The 18,002-nt window shown below is 39.5% G+C and overlaps 1 long non-coding RNA gene and 1 pseudogene across 1 annotated transcript; one reads left to right on the top strand and one right to left on the bottom strand.

Annotated features, from left to right (window-relative positions):
* Positions 1–898: 898 nt before the first annotated feature.
* LOC146654892 (uncharacterized) lies at positions 899–3,444 on the bottom strand. The gene is made up of 2 exons (XR_014907391.1): positions 2,066–3,444; positions 899–1,855 (listed from the first exon to the last, which is right to left on the bottom strand). It is a non-coding gene; the product is annotated as an uncharacterized LOC146654892 (long non-coding RNA).
* A 30-nt stretch (positions 3,445–3,474) lies between these two features.
* The window catches only part of LOC146654891 (polypeptide N-acetylgalactosaminyltransferase 17-like), a 28,931-nt pseudogene continuing 14,403 nt past the window's right edge, over positions 3,475–18,002 (top strand).

The raw sequence follows: 18,002 nt of genomic DNA, 5'->3' as shown, positions 1-18,002 counted from the left end.
AACTATTTACATCGCACCACACAGCTGTCATCAATCTTTAACCACAACATGAAACATTACAGGCTATTTAGAGCAGCACGTTGTTTCGAGAAGTATTTCCCAACAAGTTCAGGAAGGCACATTTTACGAAAGAAGTCTTGTGCTTTCTTTAAGCGCGGTTTCCAGAAATCCACAGCAGGGAAGACGCGAGTCACAGCAAGGTCTCTCTGTGTCCACACAACGAGGCCACAGTGGCTGGCGCCCGTAACAAAGACTCAGCGTCTCTGTTGTGTAAACACGCCAGTGATTGGGGTAATGTGGGTGACTGTGTAGTGTAGTTGGTGTAATAGTTTTCGACTCCACACAGTCACTGCTTTGCTGTGCTTCTGCAGCGTATCCAGTAATGGTGACAAATCCTCCAGCGTTGCAATAGGAAGCTGCTCTTAAGCGCAGAAAGAATTGTTTCCAGGGATTTCTATTTGTATCCAGCTTGGCGTGCAGGATCCTTTGTGTAATCTATGCTTACATATGTATTTTACACACAGACAATGTGAAAAATACAACACATTGCTATGGATTGATGCTGAAAGTGCTAATTGCACTAAAAAATTTAGCTGAAAAAAATAACACCAACTAAATAGATAAGCATGTCTGTTAACAAAAACCCCCAAACGCTTTACCCAACTGGGGTTTTTCAACTACCTCACTGACAGAATGAGCCCAGGTATTGCCAGTGCCACTGATGGAAATGAGCCACAGCAGCTCTTCAGCACCTACAAATGAGACCTGCCCACACCAACAAGCAAGAAGGGAGACCAGGTGGCGAGCATCGCCACACTTTCCAATCCAATAAACTACCATTGCAGTTAGTAGTAAGTGGTTGATTAGTGCAGCAACAACAAAAACACACTGAATGTCATTTTAAAATACACAAAATGTTTTATTTTACATTCTATCGAAGTTCCTGCTGGAAAGTGCTGTACTGTACAAGATGCTTCCCTCACCGCAAACTCAGGTTTACTGCTGGATAAATTTTATTTCCACATTAGTCAACTCAACAACCAAGACAGAGCACAATAGAGACAATAAGGGGGTGGCTGTAGCTCAGGCGGTAGAGCAGGTCATCTGCTGATCGGAAGATTGGTGGTTCGATTCCTGGCTTCCCCCAGTCTGCATGCCAAATATCCTTGGGCAAGATATTAACCCCAAATTGCTCTCCGATGCATCCATCGGAGTATGAATGTGTGTGAATGTTACTTAGAAAGCACCTAGAACAATGTGCTTGTGCGAATGGGTGTGAATGGGTGAATGCACAAGTTGTGTAAAGCGCTTTGAGTGCTCAGAAGAGTAGAAAAGCGCTATATAAGAACCAGTCCATTTACCAATATGTGCACTGGTCTAATGATGTTTATGGCTCCCAAAGTATCGAGTATTGAGGTCTATTGCACTGTTGACTATTTACAAAAGTATTGCACAAAAGGTATTGCACAGTGAGGTGAAGAGGCACTACAGCTTAGTTGTTCCCCCCTCCTTTGTCCTCCTGTTTCCCCTCCCTCTCCCCTCCAGAGAGGAGTTAAACAGTCTGATGGCGTGTGGGACAAAGGAGTTTTTAAGTCTGTTAGTTCTTGTCTTGGGGAGAAGCAACCTGTCACTGAACAGACTCTTCTGGTTGTTAATGGCCGTGTGCAGAGGATGCCTGGCATTGTCCATAATGTCCATCAGTTTCTTTAGTGTCCTTTTCTCTGCCACTGTCACCAGGGTGTCCAGCTTCATGCCGACCACAGAGCTAGCCTTCCTGATCAGTTTTTCCAGCCTGGATGAGTCCTTCTTTGCTGTGCTGCTCCCCCAGCACACCACAGCATAGCACTTTAAGAATCTAAAAGATAACAAAATCTGATAGGTAAAAATAACATTTTGAACCAACTAGGTGGTTCCCAAAAATCTGGCGTGCTGTGAGTCCTTAAAAAAATTGAGGAAACCGGAAAAGTAGCAGGACTAAATAACTCTGTACAGCAGATGAACTGTATCTGGAAATCATGTCCTTAAGATGTAGAAAAATATAAAGAAAAGCAAAGACTTGAAGTACCTGAGAGATGCACTGGCCCTTTAATGGATCCATCTGCTGTTTGCTGAAGCCTCATCAGAAACGGTCTCAGTGGAAGGCTGTCAGGAAGCCATTTTTAGTGAAGAGAAACAGGGAGAAAAGGCTGAGGTATGGTAAATTACACGAGAACTGGACTATATCAGTGGCAACAGGTCTTACAGCATTATGAATTCATATTTGACATTTTTGGTTCAAATAATTGTTGATATGACTCCAACAGAGGGTGTTTACATCCATCTGTAAAACACGATGAAGGCTCTGCCAGTGGTGTTGGGAATCTTGAGAAAGCTGATGGAAATATGAACCAGATATTAAGATTTTCATTAATCATGCAGTCCCAGCTGAAAAGCATCTAGTTGGAAAAGGCATATTTTTATTCATTACGACAATGATCCCAAACACACGGTGAATGCAGTAAACGTATACCTAGATCAGTCATGGATTGGCCTCCCCAGAGCCCAGACCTCAACATTTATTAAAGCAGTGTGTTCCGGAAAGAGAGAGTCCAGGCTATGTTCGATAGTAAAGGTGGCCATACCAAATATTGACTTTCAAGTACATTTTTGCCTTATGTACTGTATTTCCATTTATGTTTGCACGTTTCAGTGAATTGCTCTGCCTATTTCCCATTTTCCCAGCAGAATATAACGAAATGAGGATGCCTCAAGACTTTTGCAATATTGTATCAGAAGGAGAAAAAAGGTGACAAATGTCCCAGTTCTTCGTGGTTAATCTTGTTAATGTTGCCTTCTGTTTTCTAATGGTTTCCTGCCAAAAACCCTAAAAAAGTGTTCTCCAACCTCGTGAATTGAAAACACTGGATTTGTTATAGAATAACTTCTAATTAGCTATTATTTCACAGAGGAAATAAGATAATCGATAAAAGAAAAAAAGACGTGAAAAGGAGACAATAAAAGAAGCCCCTTCCTTTCCCACATGTGCTAAACTTAGAGCCAAAGCCTCACCCTGCCGCTTTCCGCTTCATTAGAGCTGTTTAAACAAAACAAGTTTAAAATAGGGTTTCTATCTGAAACAGCACATGCAGTTAAAAGGCCAATGTGGAAAATAAATCCTTGTGATTATAGTTGAACAGGAAGCAGCACTTGCTCTGCCTTTCAGCCCCATTGAACAAGACGTCAGCAGCTCTATGGAGGTAGTTTAGTCTTTTTTACAAATTCAAAATTAAATATGCGAGCACTCAAAAATTAAGGTTCACTGAGAAATGTCCTCATTTTTTAAAAAGAAAGGCATATTCCTTGTTATTTAATACAACATTCAATTGATCAGAAATGTTAGAAATCATGGTAAATGGGCTCATCAATACAAAATCATGATTGTCTTTTTAATTGTATAACTTTGTAGACTACTTATCCCAAACCATCACTCTAGTGCTCCACTGGCACCTCGTATTACTTAATGCAAGTAGTTTACAGGTGTTGTGTCGTGTCTTTCTACAGATGTAGAAAGGTCAGCTACTCAAGAGACCTTCCCCAAATCTCCCTCATCTTCATCTTCGTCAACGAGGCTCTGTCGGTGATCCTGCGCTCAGTCCACTCAGCTGTCAATCACACACTTGCTCAAGGAGGTCATCCTGGTGGACGACAACAGCGATGACGGTCAGTATAGATTAAATATTTTCTTCAGCTAATACCAAATAAGAAGAGTGGCTTTTTCGCCCTCTGATTAGAAGATGGTTTATAGTGAGTGAAACACAGAATTTCCATCTAAAATCCACTGAGTCATCAGCAGGATTTCTACTGAAAGCAACAAAATACACATCAAATTGTCATTCAGCATCCCAGAAATAATTATCTTATACAATAAGTGTCATGTAACCTGAATATAATTATATAATTAAGTTTTATATTATTATAAAACTGAAACTAGTGAATAACCTTTGCACTGTCCTCTTCCTGCTGTGACAAAACAAATTTCCCACGTGTGGGACTAATAAAGGTTATCTTATCTTATCTTATCTTATCTTATCTTATCTTAAAAAGGTGGCGCGGTCGTTGATGCTCAGGAAGCAGTAGACCCCCGTTGGTGTTGTTTAGAGTGAGTTGGAGCTTAAAACAGCACCGCAGGGAGCTGAGTGAGAACTTTTATGTCATCTCTCTATTTGCATGTGTGCTTCTGTATTTCTTTATTTATCAACTGTGTTGTTGTGGTGATGAATTTGTATGTTTTTTATGTTTGTTTTCAGCTTTTGATAGTGTAGCAGTGACAATAGTTGGCATACATTAGTGGTTATTTAGGATAGGATGAGCTAATAAGCCATCATGTCTTTGTATTTTGCTAGGAAAATGGGAAATAGATGCAGCAGTTTACTGAAACTTGCAAACATAAGATGCCAGATGCATCTCTCAGGTTGTGTGTCAGTTTTGTGTTATTTCTTAAGGACACAACTTTCAAATTCTGTTCGTCTGCTGTAGATGTTTTTATTTAAGCTGCCAGTTCTTTTGTCCTCTACTTGTTTAGTTTCTTGACATATGTCAAGTTTTTGGCTAATAGCTCTTTGGTAATCACCTTGCTGGTGTGTTATCGTTGTCATTTTTTGTGCAGGAAACAAATTGTGTATTTGTGACAAGCTGCTGGTAATGTGCCAGTAACGAATTTGTCCCTTGAGTTAGGTGCCTTTATTATGTGTGAATGATTCATAGGAACAAACAAATAAAGGACTGCACTGAAAATTATAATAAAATGATGTCCAAAGAAAAATTTGAAGGAGCTTCAGAAAGCCTGAAGAACGTGAAATAAATTACAGAATTAAAAGACAGTTCGGTTCCTTGGAAGCAAAATGTAAAGACAAAATGTTCACACATGGCTCTATGCAACTAAATAAGAGCTTTAGGATTGTCTGAAAGTATTTGTTTGGGTTTTTGCTCGTAATTATCTGCTCCACTCTATGTTCACCTGTTCCTTATTACCCGGCTGCTCTAAAGTGATTTCTGCCAATCTTTGTCAGCTCATCTGTGAGCTTGTTTCACTCATGCGCTCTGCAACAGTCCCTCATGTTATTCTCTGCTTCACAGGTTTTTTACTCATTTTCCACCCCTTGGGCTTTGTTCTCCCAATATCAGCTTTATTTAAATAAGCTTTCTTTATGGTGGTTTTGCTGATTTTCTGTATTCATTTGGAAAAGCTTACAAACCTAACACAAATAATTGGGGTATAACCCTCAATCTCATTGGGCCTGTTTGAGTGCACATATGTCAATGAACTTAAAAAGGGCTAGTATGTGCACTTTGCTAAAGAAATGCTTTGATTATATATATATATACAGTGAGTATATTTTCATAGGTACAGTGGGGCAAAAAAGTATTTAGTCAACCACCGATTGTGCAAGTTCCTCCACCTAAAATGATGACAGAGGTCAGTAATTTGCACCAGAGGTACACTTCAACTGTGAGAGACAGAATGTGAAAAAAAAATCCATGAATTCACATGGTTGGATTTGTAAAGAATTTATTCGTAAATCAGGGTGGAAAATAAGTATTTGCTTGGTGTGCAAAAATCAACTGTGGGAGCAATCATCAGAAAATGGAAGACATACAAGACCACTGATAATCTCCCTCGATCTGGGGCTCCACGCAAGATCTCATCCCGTGGGGTCAAAATGATCATGAGAACGGTGAGCAAAGATCCCAGAACCACACGGGGGGACCTGGTGAATGACCTGCAGAGAGCTGGGACCAAAGTAACAAAGGTCACCATCAGTAACACACTACAACGGCAGGGAATCAAATCCCGCAGTGCCAGACGTGTTCCGCTGCTGAAGCCAGTGCATGTCCAGGCCCGTCTGAAGTTTGCCAGAGAGCACATGGATGATACAGCAGAGGATTGGGAGAATGTCATGTGGTCAGATGAAACCAAAGTAGAACTTTTTGGTATAAACTCAACTCGTTGTGTTTGGAGGAAGAAGAATACTGAGTTGCATCCCAAGAACACCATACCTACTGTGAAGCATGGGGGTGGAAACATCATGCTATGGGGCTGTTTTTCTGCCAAGGGGACAGGACGACTGATCCGTGTTAAGGACAGAATGAATGGGGCCATGTATCGTGAGATTTTGAGCCAAAACCTCCTTCCATCAGTGAGAACTTTGAAGATGAAACGAGGCTGGGTCTTCCAACATGACAATGATCCAAAACACACCACCCGGGCAACAAAGGAGTGGCTCCGTAAGAAGCATTTGAAAGTCCTGGAGTGGCCTAGCCAGTCTCCAGACCTCAACCCCATAGAAAATCTGTGGCGGGAGTTGAAAGTCCGTGTTGCTCGGCGACAGCCCCAAAACATCACTGCTCTCGAGAAGATCTGCATGGAGGAATGGGCCAAAATACCAGCTACTGTGTGTGCAAACCTGGTAAAGACCTATAGTAAACGTTTGACCTCTGTTATTGCCAACAAAGGTTATGTTACAAAGTATTGAGTTGTATTTTTGTTATTGACCAAATACTTATTATGTAGTGTGAAGCGCTTTGGGGTCCTTAGGGACTAGAAAAGCGCTATACAAATGCAGGCCATTTACCATTTAGTGCTTAGTGGGTTGCCCTTTGTGTTCTTATCATGTTGTTTCACACAACCAATACTAAGGCTTGATGTGAGGTTTATAAAGGAGTGCAGGCTGCCAGTGAGAGAAGTGAGACAAAAGAGTTGTCATACTGGGAATGGTTGCTTAAGCTCACTCTGCTGTCCTTTCATATTTATCGACATGAATTCCAATTATTGTGATTGCATGAAAATAATTATGCAAGCTAGGCATAATGTGTCAGGCTTTGATTGTTGCTGCCAGAGGGGACTCTGGAACAGCATTTTTCTTTTTTTCCTCCTTTCTTCAGTAAAGAGGGCTGCAATGGATCTGATGTTAGAGAAGCAGCACTTTCTTTAGCATGTAGGGATTCTTCTTAAACTCGCCAACTTAGCTGCAATGGTGATATATTCTTTTCAGGCTTTATTAGTCCTGACATCAGATCAAATACTGGAAAACTCCAGCTGGCAGACTGTTCAAGGATAGATGTGCAGATTATAAGCTAAACTGCAGATTCAAAGATCAACTAAAGATCAGTCTTTATAAGCATTTCTGACTTGTTTTGTTTGATGTGTTATCTTCATTTTCTGAACTGTAGAGCAACTGAAAGGTCCACTGGAGGAGTATGTGAACAAACGCTATCCCGGCCTGGTGAAGATTGTAAGGAACCAAAAGAGAGAGGGATTGATCAGGGCCAGGATCGAGGGTTGGAAGGTAGCCACTGCTGAGGTGACAGGATTTTTTGATGCCCATGTGGAGTTCACCCCATCATGGTGAGTGGGTCCTATCATCTAGCGGGAAGCACGGTGTTATTAACAGTCAGGAGTGAATTTTTGGTATTTGGAAAAAGGCTTATTTTAGTGTAAATTAAAGTGAAACACAGCATTCAAAAACAAAAATGACATGTACTCAAAATTAAATCTGGAAAAAAACATATCTTTGCCAAATGTATGAACATTGGAATAACTTATAGAGAGATACTCCCATACGGTTTATGACAAAATTTAATCCAAAGTGATTGATGGCCCTAATCATGACCTTTTGACCTCCCCCCTCCCCCCCGGAAGCGAGTAATGACCGTGACGAATTGCATCCGGAGAAGGGGGGGGGGCGGGAACCCCCCGACATCCGGAGAAGGGGGGGCGAACCCCGGAAGCGCGCCATCTGTCGCTAAGCGTGTCGAATTGCATCCTGAGAAGGGAGGGGGGGTAAACCTCCGGAAGCGCGCCATCTGTTGTTGGGAAAAAAAAAGAAAAAAGTTTTTAGAGGGAGGAGAATAAAAGCAGAGAGGAGGAGTTCACAATTTCTAAGCCTCAGACACACAAGATGGATTTCATTCTGCAGCCCAGCAGCTCTCCTGTGTCCGATGAGATCTGCTCTCCCAAAGAAGAAGGCTTTGAATATGCCATATTCAATTACAGCATATTTACTAAGGAAGGCCTCGATCCGGACCTTATGACACTTCCGGAAATACTCCGGAATTGTCTAGTCATTTTCAGACCTGATGCGTCATGTTCCATATACATGAGGGGAGGGGTTTGGTTCCTGAAGCACAGCGGTGATGCAGCAGCTGATTTTGTGCTGTATAGAGAGACAGAGCGGCAGCTAGTTTTCCGCAAACTCATAGTCTGAATTCTGTTTCAATATTATGACGATTTTCTCTGTATTTCTTAATGGGAATAAAGAGTGACTTCCTGTAGAGATTTCAATAGTATTTTATTTTCCTATAATACAGACGCAGTAAAAAAAACCTTTAAGATGATCTGCCTAGCAACAAATTGCATTTTTAGGCTACACCATAGCTTGTGATGAAAAGAAGAACTTTCTATCCGCTTGTAACCTACAGGCTGCCTACCCCGTATGTGTAAAAATGAATAAATATCCCTTAGTGAATACTTTTCTTTGAATACTACTTTTCCTTTTGAGAATCCCTTTTACAAGGGACTGAAAAAACAAACCATAATTGCCGTGACAGGCGATCTTGTTTCACACACACACACACACACACACACACACACACACACACACACACACACACACACACACACACCGCGGGTCAAGGAGGAGTGAGATATCAGATATCAGTTTTTTCTCAATGCTTATAACCTATAACGCGCCCCCCAAAACAATATTATTATTATTAAAACATCTATAAGGTAGGTTTTGCGCAGCCTGCTCCTTGTCAGACCAAAGTTTTTTTCTTCATTACTTTTAGCTACTTTTACACTGGGTTTTCTCAATAGACAGAAAATGAAAATGAGGAGTCAACAGCCGATATTATCATTGCTTGTAACCCGGTAAATAATTTCGTACATCTCCCCATAAAATAAGCCTTAGTGGAAAAAAGCTCATATTCGAATAAGTTTATTCCCCTCTGTGGGAAAGAGTTTTTTTCTCAGAGTCAACCATGAGGCGAGTTTTGTCAACAGCAATTGTCCATTTGGTAAAACAAATATCCGCCTCTAAGTCGTATTTTACCGTTGCAGAATGTGGAAAACAGACAGCCCTCACAGGAGGCACCCAGGGGCCCACCTCACACACCATAGTTAAAATATTTAAATTTCAACTAAATTTGTAGTAATGATCGGATTTCCTCACTTATCTACACCACACTCCTTGATTTCTTATCGTTTCTTATCGTTCCTCTGTCCCTTAATAGAAACTATCCTCCCTTTCAGTTGTCTTTTGCACTTCCATATCGCAAAGCAGTTACTGTAGGTTATTTTCTGCTTATGCATTAATGTAATTAATTAACTTATTTATCCTTAAGTACGGTAATGACTTGAGTTCTAATGCTTTTTGTCTCTTGAGTTAGCCGTCAATGTGGGATTTTTTTACCCTTTTGTTCAGTTAAAGCTGCCTTTCATTCTTCAACGCAGCTTAAACTCTAATAGGTAAGCTTTCTTGTAATTTCTTAGTTCTGCAGGCTTCTTGAAAGACATCCGAGACTCTTCTTTGGATGCTGGATGCCTTTTGTTTTGTTTTCTGTCAAGATGATCCCACACTGCTTCGATTATCTTGAGGTTCGAACCCTGGAGAGATCAATCCATGACTGATGCGTTGTTTCATCCAGGCATACTTTGACTACAATGGCAGTATGTTTGCGATCATTGTCGTACTGAAAGTTGCTGCCAATCAGACATTACTTGGTATTACATGGTCGATCAAAATCTGGTGGAACTTTTCTACATTCATAATTTGATTAATTTGGATAAGAGCTCCAACAACACTGGCTGAAATCCAGCCTCAAAGCACGGTAGAGTATCCACGCTGTGTTAAAGACGGCTATAGACATTCACTGTTGTATCTCTCTTCGGACCTCTTCCATGCATATTTCAAATTTGGATTCATTACTCCATAAGACATATTACAGCTGATTTCTTTTTCCAGTCAATTTCTTGTGTAATTTGGCACACCTCAGCCTTATTTTTCTCTGTTCTCCTTCCTTAAGAATGGCTTATTAACAGCCACCCTTCCAACTCAGATAACTTTTGATGAAATGTTTACAGCACTTGAGTTACTCGCCACGGCCATCCTAAATGCTAAGAACACTAAACTTTAATTCTAAATTACGTTAACCAGAAAAAACAAGCCAAAGTCGAGATGTTGCTGAGCTGACCTGTGCTATGCTATGCCTTCTAAAGCACGTATAATGTAAACAGAACTGGTCTTTGCACAGAAGCCTGTGGAGCTTCATAATTAACCTCAGTGTGTGAAGAGCACTCTCCATTTAATAATAGCTGTAATAAAATGTTATGGCCGACGGTGTTAAACGCTGCACTTGGGTCTAGCAGGGAAGATTTCAACTTTTCAATACGAATGAAGGCTGAAAACTGATTAGATTAATGTCTGATGATCTTTTCTGTGCTTCTTCAAGTTTGTAACACCAAACATATTAAAGGATGATGTAAGGCTCACAGGAAGAGTTTAATTAGACACACATTTACTATTTTCTTTATACTCTTTCTTTCTTGACATGTTTAATATGATTACTATCAGAGGAGAAAATGACCCTTGTGTAGTTTAAAAAAGTTTTATTTAATCAAACTGTAATGTTGTTGAACTCTGACGGACGTGTCTTTTAATCTTGTCAACAAATCCTTAATCATCTAAATCTGCCATTTATCATCTAGTAAAATGTTCCCTCTGCTTCTGCTGCACATCTCCCCGGACACTCTCCGCTTCACCTGTCCTGTGCAGGTGGTCCAACCCCTGCCTGCCTCCTTAAACTGGGGTGTTTAAATCTCTTTACCTCTGTTGTGAACTTCACACAAAGTTTGTGGTAACAAAATCAAACTGACGAGGATCTCGTTTGAAAAACACACACTCACGAGACAAAATAAAAACAGACTGCTCAAAGCAAAAGCAGAGCCCTCACAGCTGGTAGTACAAAACACAGCGACAACATGCGTATTAGATACCCTCAGTGCCAGAAGCATAAATATGAAAAAATGTGATCACCAAGAGTATCCTAACAACGGCGTTGAGGTGGGTGTTACAGTAAAAAAAAAAAGTAGCCAAATTTTCATCTGAAAATGTTGAATTTTAGTAAAAACAATGCTCTGTAGTTTGATACTGTCGTTACAGACTAAGCAGATGTTTAAAGCCTTCGGACGCTCATTTGAAACGCACTCATTCTCCTTATCAGCTGGAAACATTAAAGCCGTAAAATGACTTTTTCAAACGGATAAAAACTATTGAACAACAGCAATGTTGAGCCTGTTCCAAAATTTGGATGTACATGTGTTGAAGGTGTGGGTCTTGTTGAATTATTAAACATACATTCTTTAATTTTTCGAGCCACAAAAACAACAACTTTTAATTTTCTTCTGCTTGAGTATCGGCCTCGGGTAGCTCTACTTATCATTGCTCAGTCAGTTGTCTGTTTGTGCTACTTTTTTAAGGAGCAGCGTATTATTGGTAAGGGTGACTTTATGTGTTTAGCTACTTAAGTGGAAGTACTGTGGATAGTTTTACCTTACATACATAGATCTACCAATACAGCTTCTGAGGTAACTGTTTACAAAATGTTATAATCTATTCAAAGGTTCTTTGCAATTTTACATTGATAAACATTATCCTTAACACATTTGGCCCACATAAAGTACTATGGCCATCACACTGTCATTTAGAATTGTTTAAATAACTCCTGTCTTAAGTCCTTCCATCAAAAAAAAAAAAAAAAAAAAAAAAAAACATGGTTCACTTTTACATCACAAAATGTTAGAAATATAAGTCGTTCATAACAAACTGAAAGGTTGGGAGTTTAAAAATCCAAACCGATGGAAGAATCAGAATCAGAATACTTTATTGATCCCTGGGGGAAATTATTTTTTGTTACAGTGCTCCATTATAAACCAACATTAAGACAAGACAGACAATACACTAACTAAGAATAGTACAATATATACATATATATACATACATACATACATACATACATACATAAGTCACTCATAAATAAATAGCTGGAAAAGAAACATGTGTAGCTGTAGCAGCAAACAGTGTGTTAAGTGGATGCGTTGTACAGGGAGATGGCCACAGGCAGGAAAGATTTCCTGTGTCGTTCAGTGGTGCTTTTCGGTAATCTCAGTCTCTCACTGAACGTGCTCCTGTGACTGACCAGCATGTCATGGAGTGGGTGGGAGGTGTTATCCAACATTGTCTTTATCTTGGACAGCATCCGCCTCTCCGACACCACCTTGAGGGTGTCCAGCTCCATCCCCACAACATTGCTGGCCTTACGGATTAGTTTATCGAGTCTGTTGGCATCTGCGACCCTCAGCCTGCTCCCCCAGCATGCAACAGCATAGAGGATCGCACTGGCCACAACAGACTCATAGAAAACTCATAGAAAATAGGAAGCAGAAGTAGAAGACTATAACGTCTCAGAGCACACGGTGTCTATTATTGTGTAGACATGTATAAATAAGAGCTTAATAAAGATGCTTAATTTCTTAAGAAATAAACAGGTGGAGTGATCTTTATCAAAAGTGGATGTTGCATCTGTGGCTAAACCACTGTACCCAAAAAAACTTTAAAAATCTACTGTGTGTGAGGCTGTGTAAGTAAAGCTTGCCCTTCACACCCGCGTGTAATAAACCATTTGTTGGGGGGTTGTGGATTTGGCACCTCAGCATTGTGAAAGTGGGGAAACATGTTTCTGGCTGTGCATAAGATTTCTGCTTACAAATTAGAATCTCAGTTCTAAATGAAATTCAGATGTTTTTTTAAGTATGGCTAATGTATTATTTGACTTCTAAGACACACACACACACACACACACACACACACACACACACACACACACACACACAAGAACAACACAGAGAAGAAGAAGAGGGGGTCGTTTTACTACGCATCATAAAAACGCAATCATTCATAACATGGACAGTGAGAAGTAAAACTCGTCGTCTTACCACATGTTATATTCTGTAAACTTAAAATAATCCGCAGAAATTAGAGTTTAGTGTTTTAATTCATCTATTAAAAAACACGAGTCAACATTACTGAAGTGACGCTTTAACGATGCGTCTTATCATCGTGTTTATGATGATAAAACATGTTCTCTCGTTAGTAGATGTCTGCGCTGTCACTTGTCACGAAAATGTTCAGAGCCAGGGTTCCTCTTTAATTACCATTGATCGTTAATAGGGTCACAAAAGATTTGTCGCATTATCCCCATAAACAAAATGCTTTTATAGAAATCATTGTGATACAAATATTTAGATTCTTGATTCACAATGTGCACGAACTCAAAATCTTTAGAGGTTCATATTTATAAAGTATCGCAAATAATACATTTATACCATTGTATGAGCTACACTTCTTGTAAAAACTGATTGAAAAAAGCTCCTGTCGTGACCTTCCTTCTGTGAGGACACACACACACACACACACACACACACACACACACACACACACACACACACACACACACACAGAGAGAGAGGGAGAGGGGGGGGGGGAGATCATTAGGATTGGAGGCGTTTTTTGGATTTTCACTTATTGTCGGCTTTACAGTCACATAAAATTCATTCCAATTTTTTGCCTTTGCTTCAATTAAGGTGTTTCTTTAAATCTACAGCAGCTCCCTTTTCAAAAGGTTTACTGACAACTGACAACGATCAATAGCAGCATACGTGGGGGGAAGAGTATGAGTCTTACGGTGACAGCGGGGCCGTGGGAGCCGGAGGGAGGGGTGAGGGTCCGCGCTAAATTTGCAAAGTTACTGATTTAAAAATTATATTTTTGAATTTTTAATTGCATGACAAACATACGATAGACTCTTGAGCATATTTATATAGCTAAATACACAACGGTATAACCGTGCTAAATAAAAGAGGTCCAAGTACCAAAGCACTCTAATGCAAGCCTCTAAACTGCATGTTGATAAGTACGTGAAGCGTACCTCTACAGCTGAAAACAGATTGTATCCATACTTTGAGGATCTGCTGAATTGTTTTTTTTTTTTGATGAACTGCAGATGATGATGAATTCCTCTTTATTGTAGAAACAGTCCCTAAGCTGTTGTTGCTCATACTTACCGAGTTCCCTAGCTACTTCCTTACTATGTCAGTAAACCTTTTGAAAAGGGAGCTGCTGTAGATTTAAAGAAACACCTTAATTGAAGCAAAGGCAAAAAATTGGAATGAATTTTATGTGACTGTAAAGCCGACAATAAGTGAAAATCCAATCACAGAAGGAAGGTCACGACAGTATCAGTAAATATGAACCTCTAAAGATTTTGAGTTCGTGCACATTGTGAATCAAGAATCTAAATATTTGTATCACAATGATTTCTATAAAAGCATTTTGTTTATGGGGATAATGCGACAAATCTTTTGTGACCCTATTAACGATCAATGGTAATTAAAGAGGAACCCTGGCTCTGAACATTTTCGTGACAAGTGACAGCGCAGACATCTACTAACGAGAGAACATGTTTTATCATCATAAACACGATGATAAGACGCATCGTTAAAGCGTCACTTCAGTAATGTTGACTCGTGTTTTTTAATAGATGAATTAAAACACTAAACTCTAATTTCTGCGGATTATTTTAAGTTTACAGAATATAACATGTGGTAAGACGACGAGTTTTACTTCTCACTGTCCATGTTATGAATGATTGCGTTTTTATGATGCGTAGTAAAACGACCCCCTCTTGTTCTTCTCTGTGTTGTTCTTGTGTGTGTGTGTGTGTGTGTGTGTGTGTGTGTGTCTTAGAAGTCAAATAATACATTAGCCATACTTAAAAAAAACATCTGAATTTCATTTAGAACTGAGATTCTAAGTTGTAAGCAGAAATCTTATGCACAGCCAGAAACATGTTTCCCCACTTTCACAATGCTGAGGTGCCAAATCCACAACCCCCCAACAAATGGTTTATTACACGCGGGTGTGAAGGGCAAGCTTTACTTACACAGCCTCACACACAGTAGATTTTTAAAGTTTTTTTGGGTACAGTGGTTTAGCCACAGATGCAACATCCACTTTTGATAAAGATCACTCCACCTGTTTATTTCTTAAGAAATTAAGCATCTTTATTAAGCTCTTATTTATACATGTCTACACAATAATAGACACCGTGTGCTCTGAGACGTTATAGTCTTCTACTTCTGCTTCCTATTTTCTATGAGTTTTCTATGAGTCTGTTGTGGCCAGTGCGATCCTCTATGCTGTTGCATGCTGGGGGAGCAGGCTGAGGGTCGCAGATGCCAACAGACTCGATAAACTGATCCGTAAGGCCAGCAATGTTGTGGGGATGGAGCTGGACACCCTCAAGGTGGTGTCGGAGAGGCGGATGCTGTCCAAGATAAAGACAATGTTGGATAACACCTCCCACCCACTCCATGACATGCTGGTCAGTCACAGGAGCACGTTCAGTGAGAGACTGAGATTACCGAAAAGCACCACTGAACGACACAGGAAATCTTTCCTGCCTGTGGCCATCTCCCTGTACAACGCATCCACTTAACACACTGTTTGCTGCTACAGCTACACATGTTTCTTTTCCAGCTATTTATTTATGAGTGACTTATGTATGTATGTATGTATGTATGTATATATATGTATATATTGTACTATTCTTAGTTAGTGTATTGTCTGTCTTGTCTTAATGTTGGTTTATAATGGAGCACTGTAACAAAAAATAATTTCCCCCAGGGATCAATAAAGTATTCTGATTCTGATTCTTCCATCGGTTTGGATTTTTAAACTCCCAACCTTTCAGTTTGTTATGAACGACTTATATTTCTAACATTTTGTGATGTAAAAGTGAACCATGTTTTTTTTTTTTTTTTTTTTTTTTTTTGATGGAAGGACTTAAGACAGGAGTTATTTAAACAATTCTAAATGACAGTGTGATGGCCATAGTACTTTATGTGGGCCAAATGTGTTAAGGATAATGTTTATCAATGTAAAATTGCAAAGAACCTTTGAATAGATTATAACATTTTGTAAACAGTTACCTCAGAAGCTGTATTGGTAGATCTATGTATGTAAGGTAAAACTATCCACAGTACTTCCACTTAAGTAGCTAAACACATAAAGTCACCCTTACCAATAATACGCTGCTCCTTAAAAAAGTAGCACAAACAGACAACTGACTGAGCAATGATAAGTAGAGCTACCCGAGGCCGATACTCAAGCAGAAGAAAATTAAAAGTTGTTGTTTTTGTGGCTCGAAAAATTAAAGAATGTATGTTTAATAATTCAACAAGACCCACACCTTCAACACATGTACATCCAAATTTTGGAACAGGCTCAACATTGCTGTTGTTCAATAGTTTTTATCCGTTTGAAAAAGTCATTTTACGGCTTTAATGTTTCCAGCTGATAAGGAGAATGAGTGCGTTTCAAATGAGCGTCCGAAGGCTTTAAACATCTGCTTAGTCTGTAACGACAGTATCAAACTACAGAGCATTGTTTTTACTAAAATTCAACATTTTCAGATGAAAATTTGGCTACTTTTTTTTTTTACTGTAACACCCACCTCAACGCCGTTGTTAGGATACTCTTGGTGATCACATTTTTTCATATTTATGCTTCTGGCACTGAGGGTATCTAATACGCATGTTGTCGCTGTGTTTTGTACTACCAGCTGTGAGGGCTCTGCTTTTGCTTTGAGCAGTCTGTTTTTATTTTGTCTCGTGAGTGTGTGTTTTTCAAACGAGATCCTCGTCAGTTTGATTTTGTTACCACAAACTTTGTGTGAAGTTCACAACAGAGGTAAAGAGATTTAAACACCCCAGTTTAAGGAGGCAGGCAGGGGTTGGACCACCTGCACAGGACAGGTGAAGCGGAGAGTGTCCGGGGAGATGTGCAGCAGAAGCAGAGGGAACATTTTACTAGATGATAAATGGCAGATTTAGATGATTAAGGATTTGTTGACAAGATTAAAAGACACGTCCGTCAGAGTTCAACAACATTACAGTTTGATTAAATAAAACTTTTTTAAACTACACAAGGGTCATTTTCTCCTCTGATAGTAATCATATTAAACATGTCAAGAAAGAAAGAGTATAAAGAAAATAGTAAATGTGTGTCTAATTAAACTCTTCCTGTGAGCCTTACATCATCCTTTAATATGTTTGGTGTTACAAACTTGAAGAAGCACAGAAAAGATCATCAGACATTAATCTAATCAGTTTTCAGCCTTCATTCGTATTGAAAAGTTGAAATCTTCCCTGCTAGACCCAAGTGCAGCGTTTAACACCGTCGGCCATAACATTTTATTACAGCTATTATTAAATGGAGAGTGCTCTTCACACACTGAGGTTAATTATGAAGCTCCACAGGCTTCTGTGCAAAGACCAGTTCTGTTTACATTATACGTGCTTTAGAAGGCATAGCATAGCACAGGTCAGCTCAGCAACATCTCGACTTTGGCTTGTTTTTTCTGGTTAACGTAATTTAGAATTAAAGTTTAGTGTTCTTAGCATTTAGGATGGCCGTGGCGAGTAACTCAAGTGCTGTAAACATTTCATCAAAAGTTATCTGAGTTGGAAGGGTGGCTGTTAATAAGCCATTCTTAAGGAAGGAGAACAGAGAAAAATAAGGCTGAGGTGTGCCAAATTACACAAGAAATTGACTGGAAAAAGAAATCAGCTGTAATATGTCTTATGGAGTAATGAATCCAAATTTGAAATATGCATGGAAGAGGTCCGAAGAGAGATACAACAGTGAATGTCTATAGCCGTCTTTAACACAGCGTGGATACTCTACCGTGCTTTGAGGCTGGATTTCAGCCAGTGTTGTTGGAGCTCTTATCCAAATTAATCAAATTATGAATGTAGAAAAGTTCCACCAGATTTTGATCGACCATGTAATACCAAGTAATGTCTGATTGGCAGCAACTTTCAGTACGACAATGATCGCAAACATACT

This window comes from Rhamphochromis longiceps, linkage group LG14, assembly GCF_057381845.1.
Source record: "Rhamphochromis longiceps isolate RC_006_pf linkage group LG14, R_longiceps_female_GT1.1, whole genome shotgun sequence".
In the NCBI taxonomy this organism is placed as follows: domain Eukaryota; kingdom Metazoa; phylum Chordata; class Actinopteri; order Cichliformes; family Cichlidae; genus Rhamphochromis; species Rhamphochromis longiceps.
Note: the sequence above shows the minus strand (reverse complement) of the source record. Positions and strands in the feature narration are given on the sequence as shown.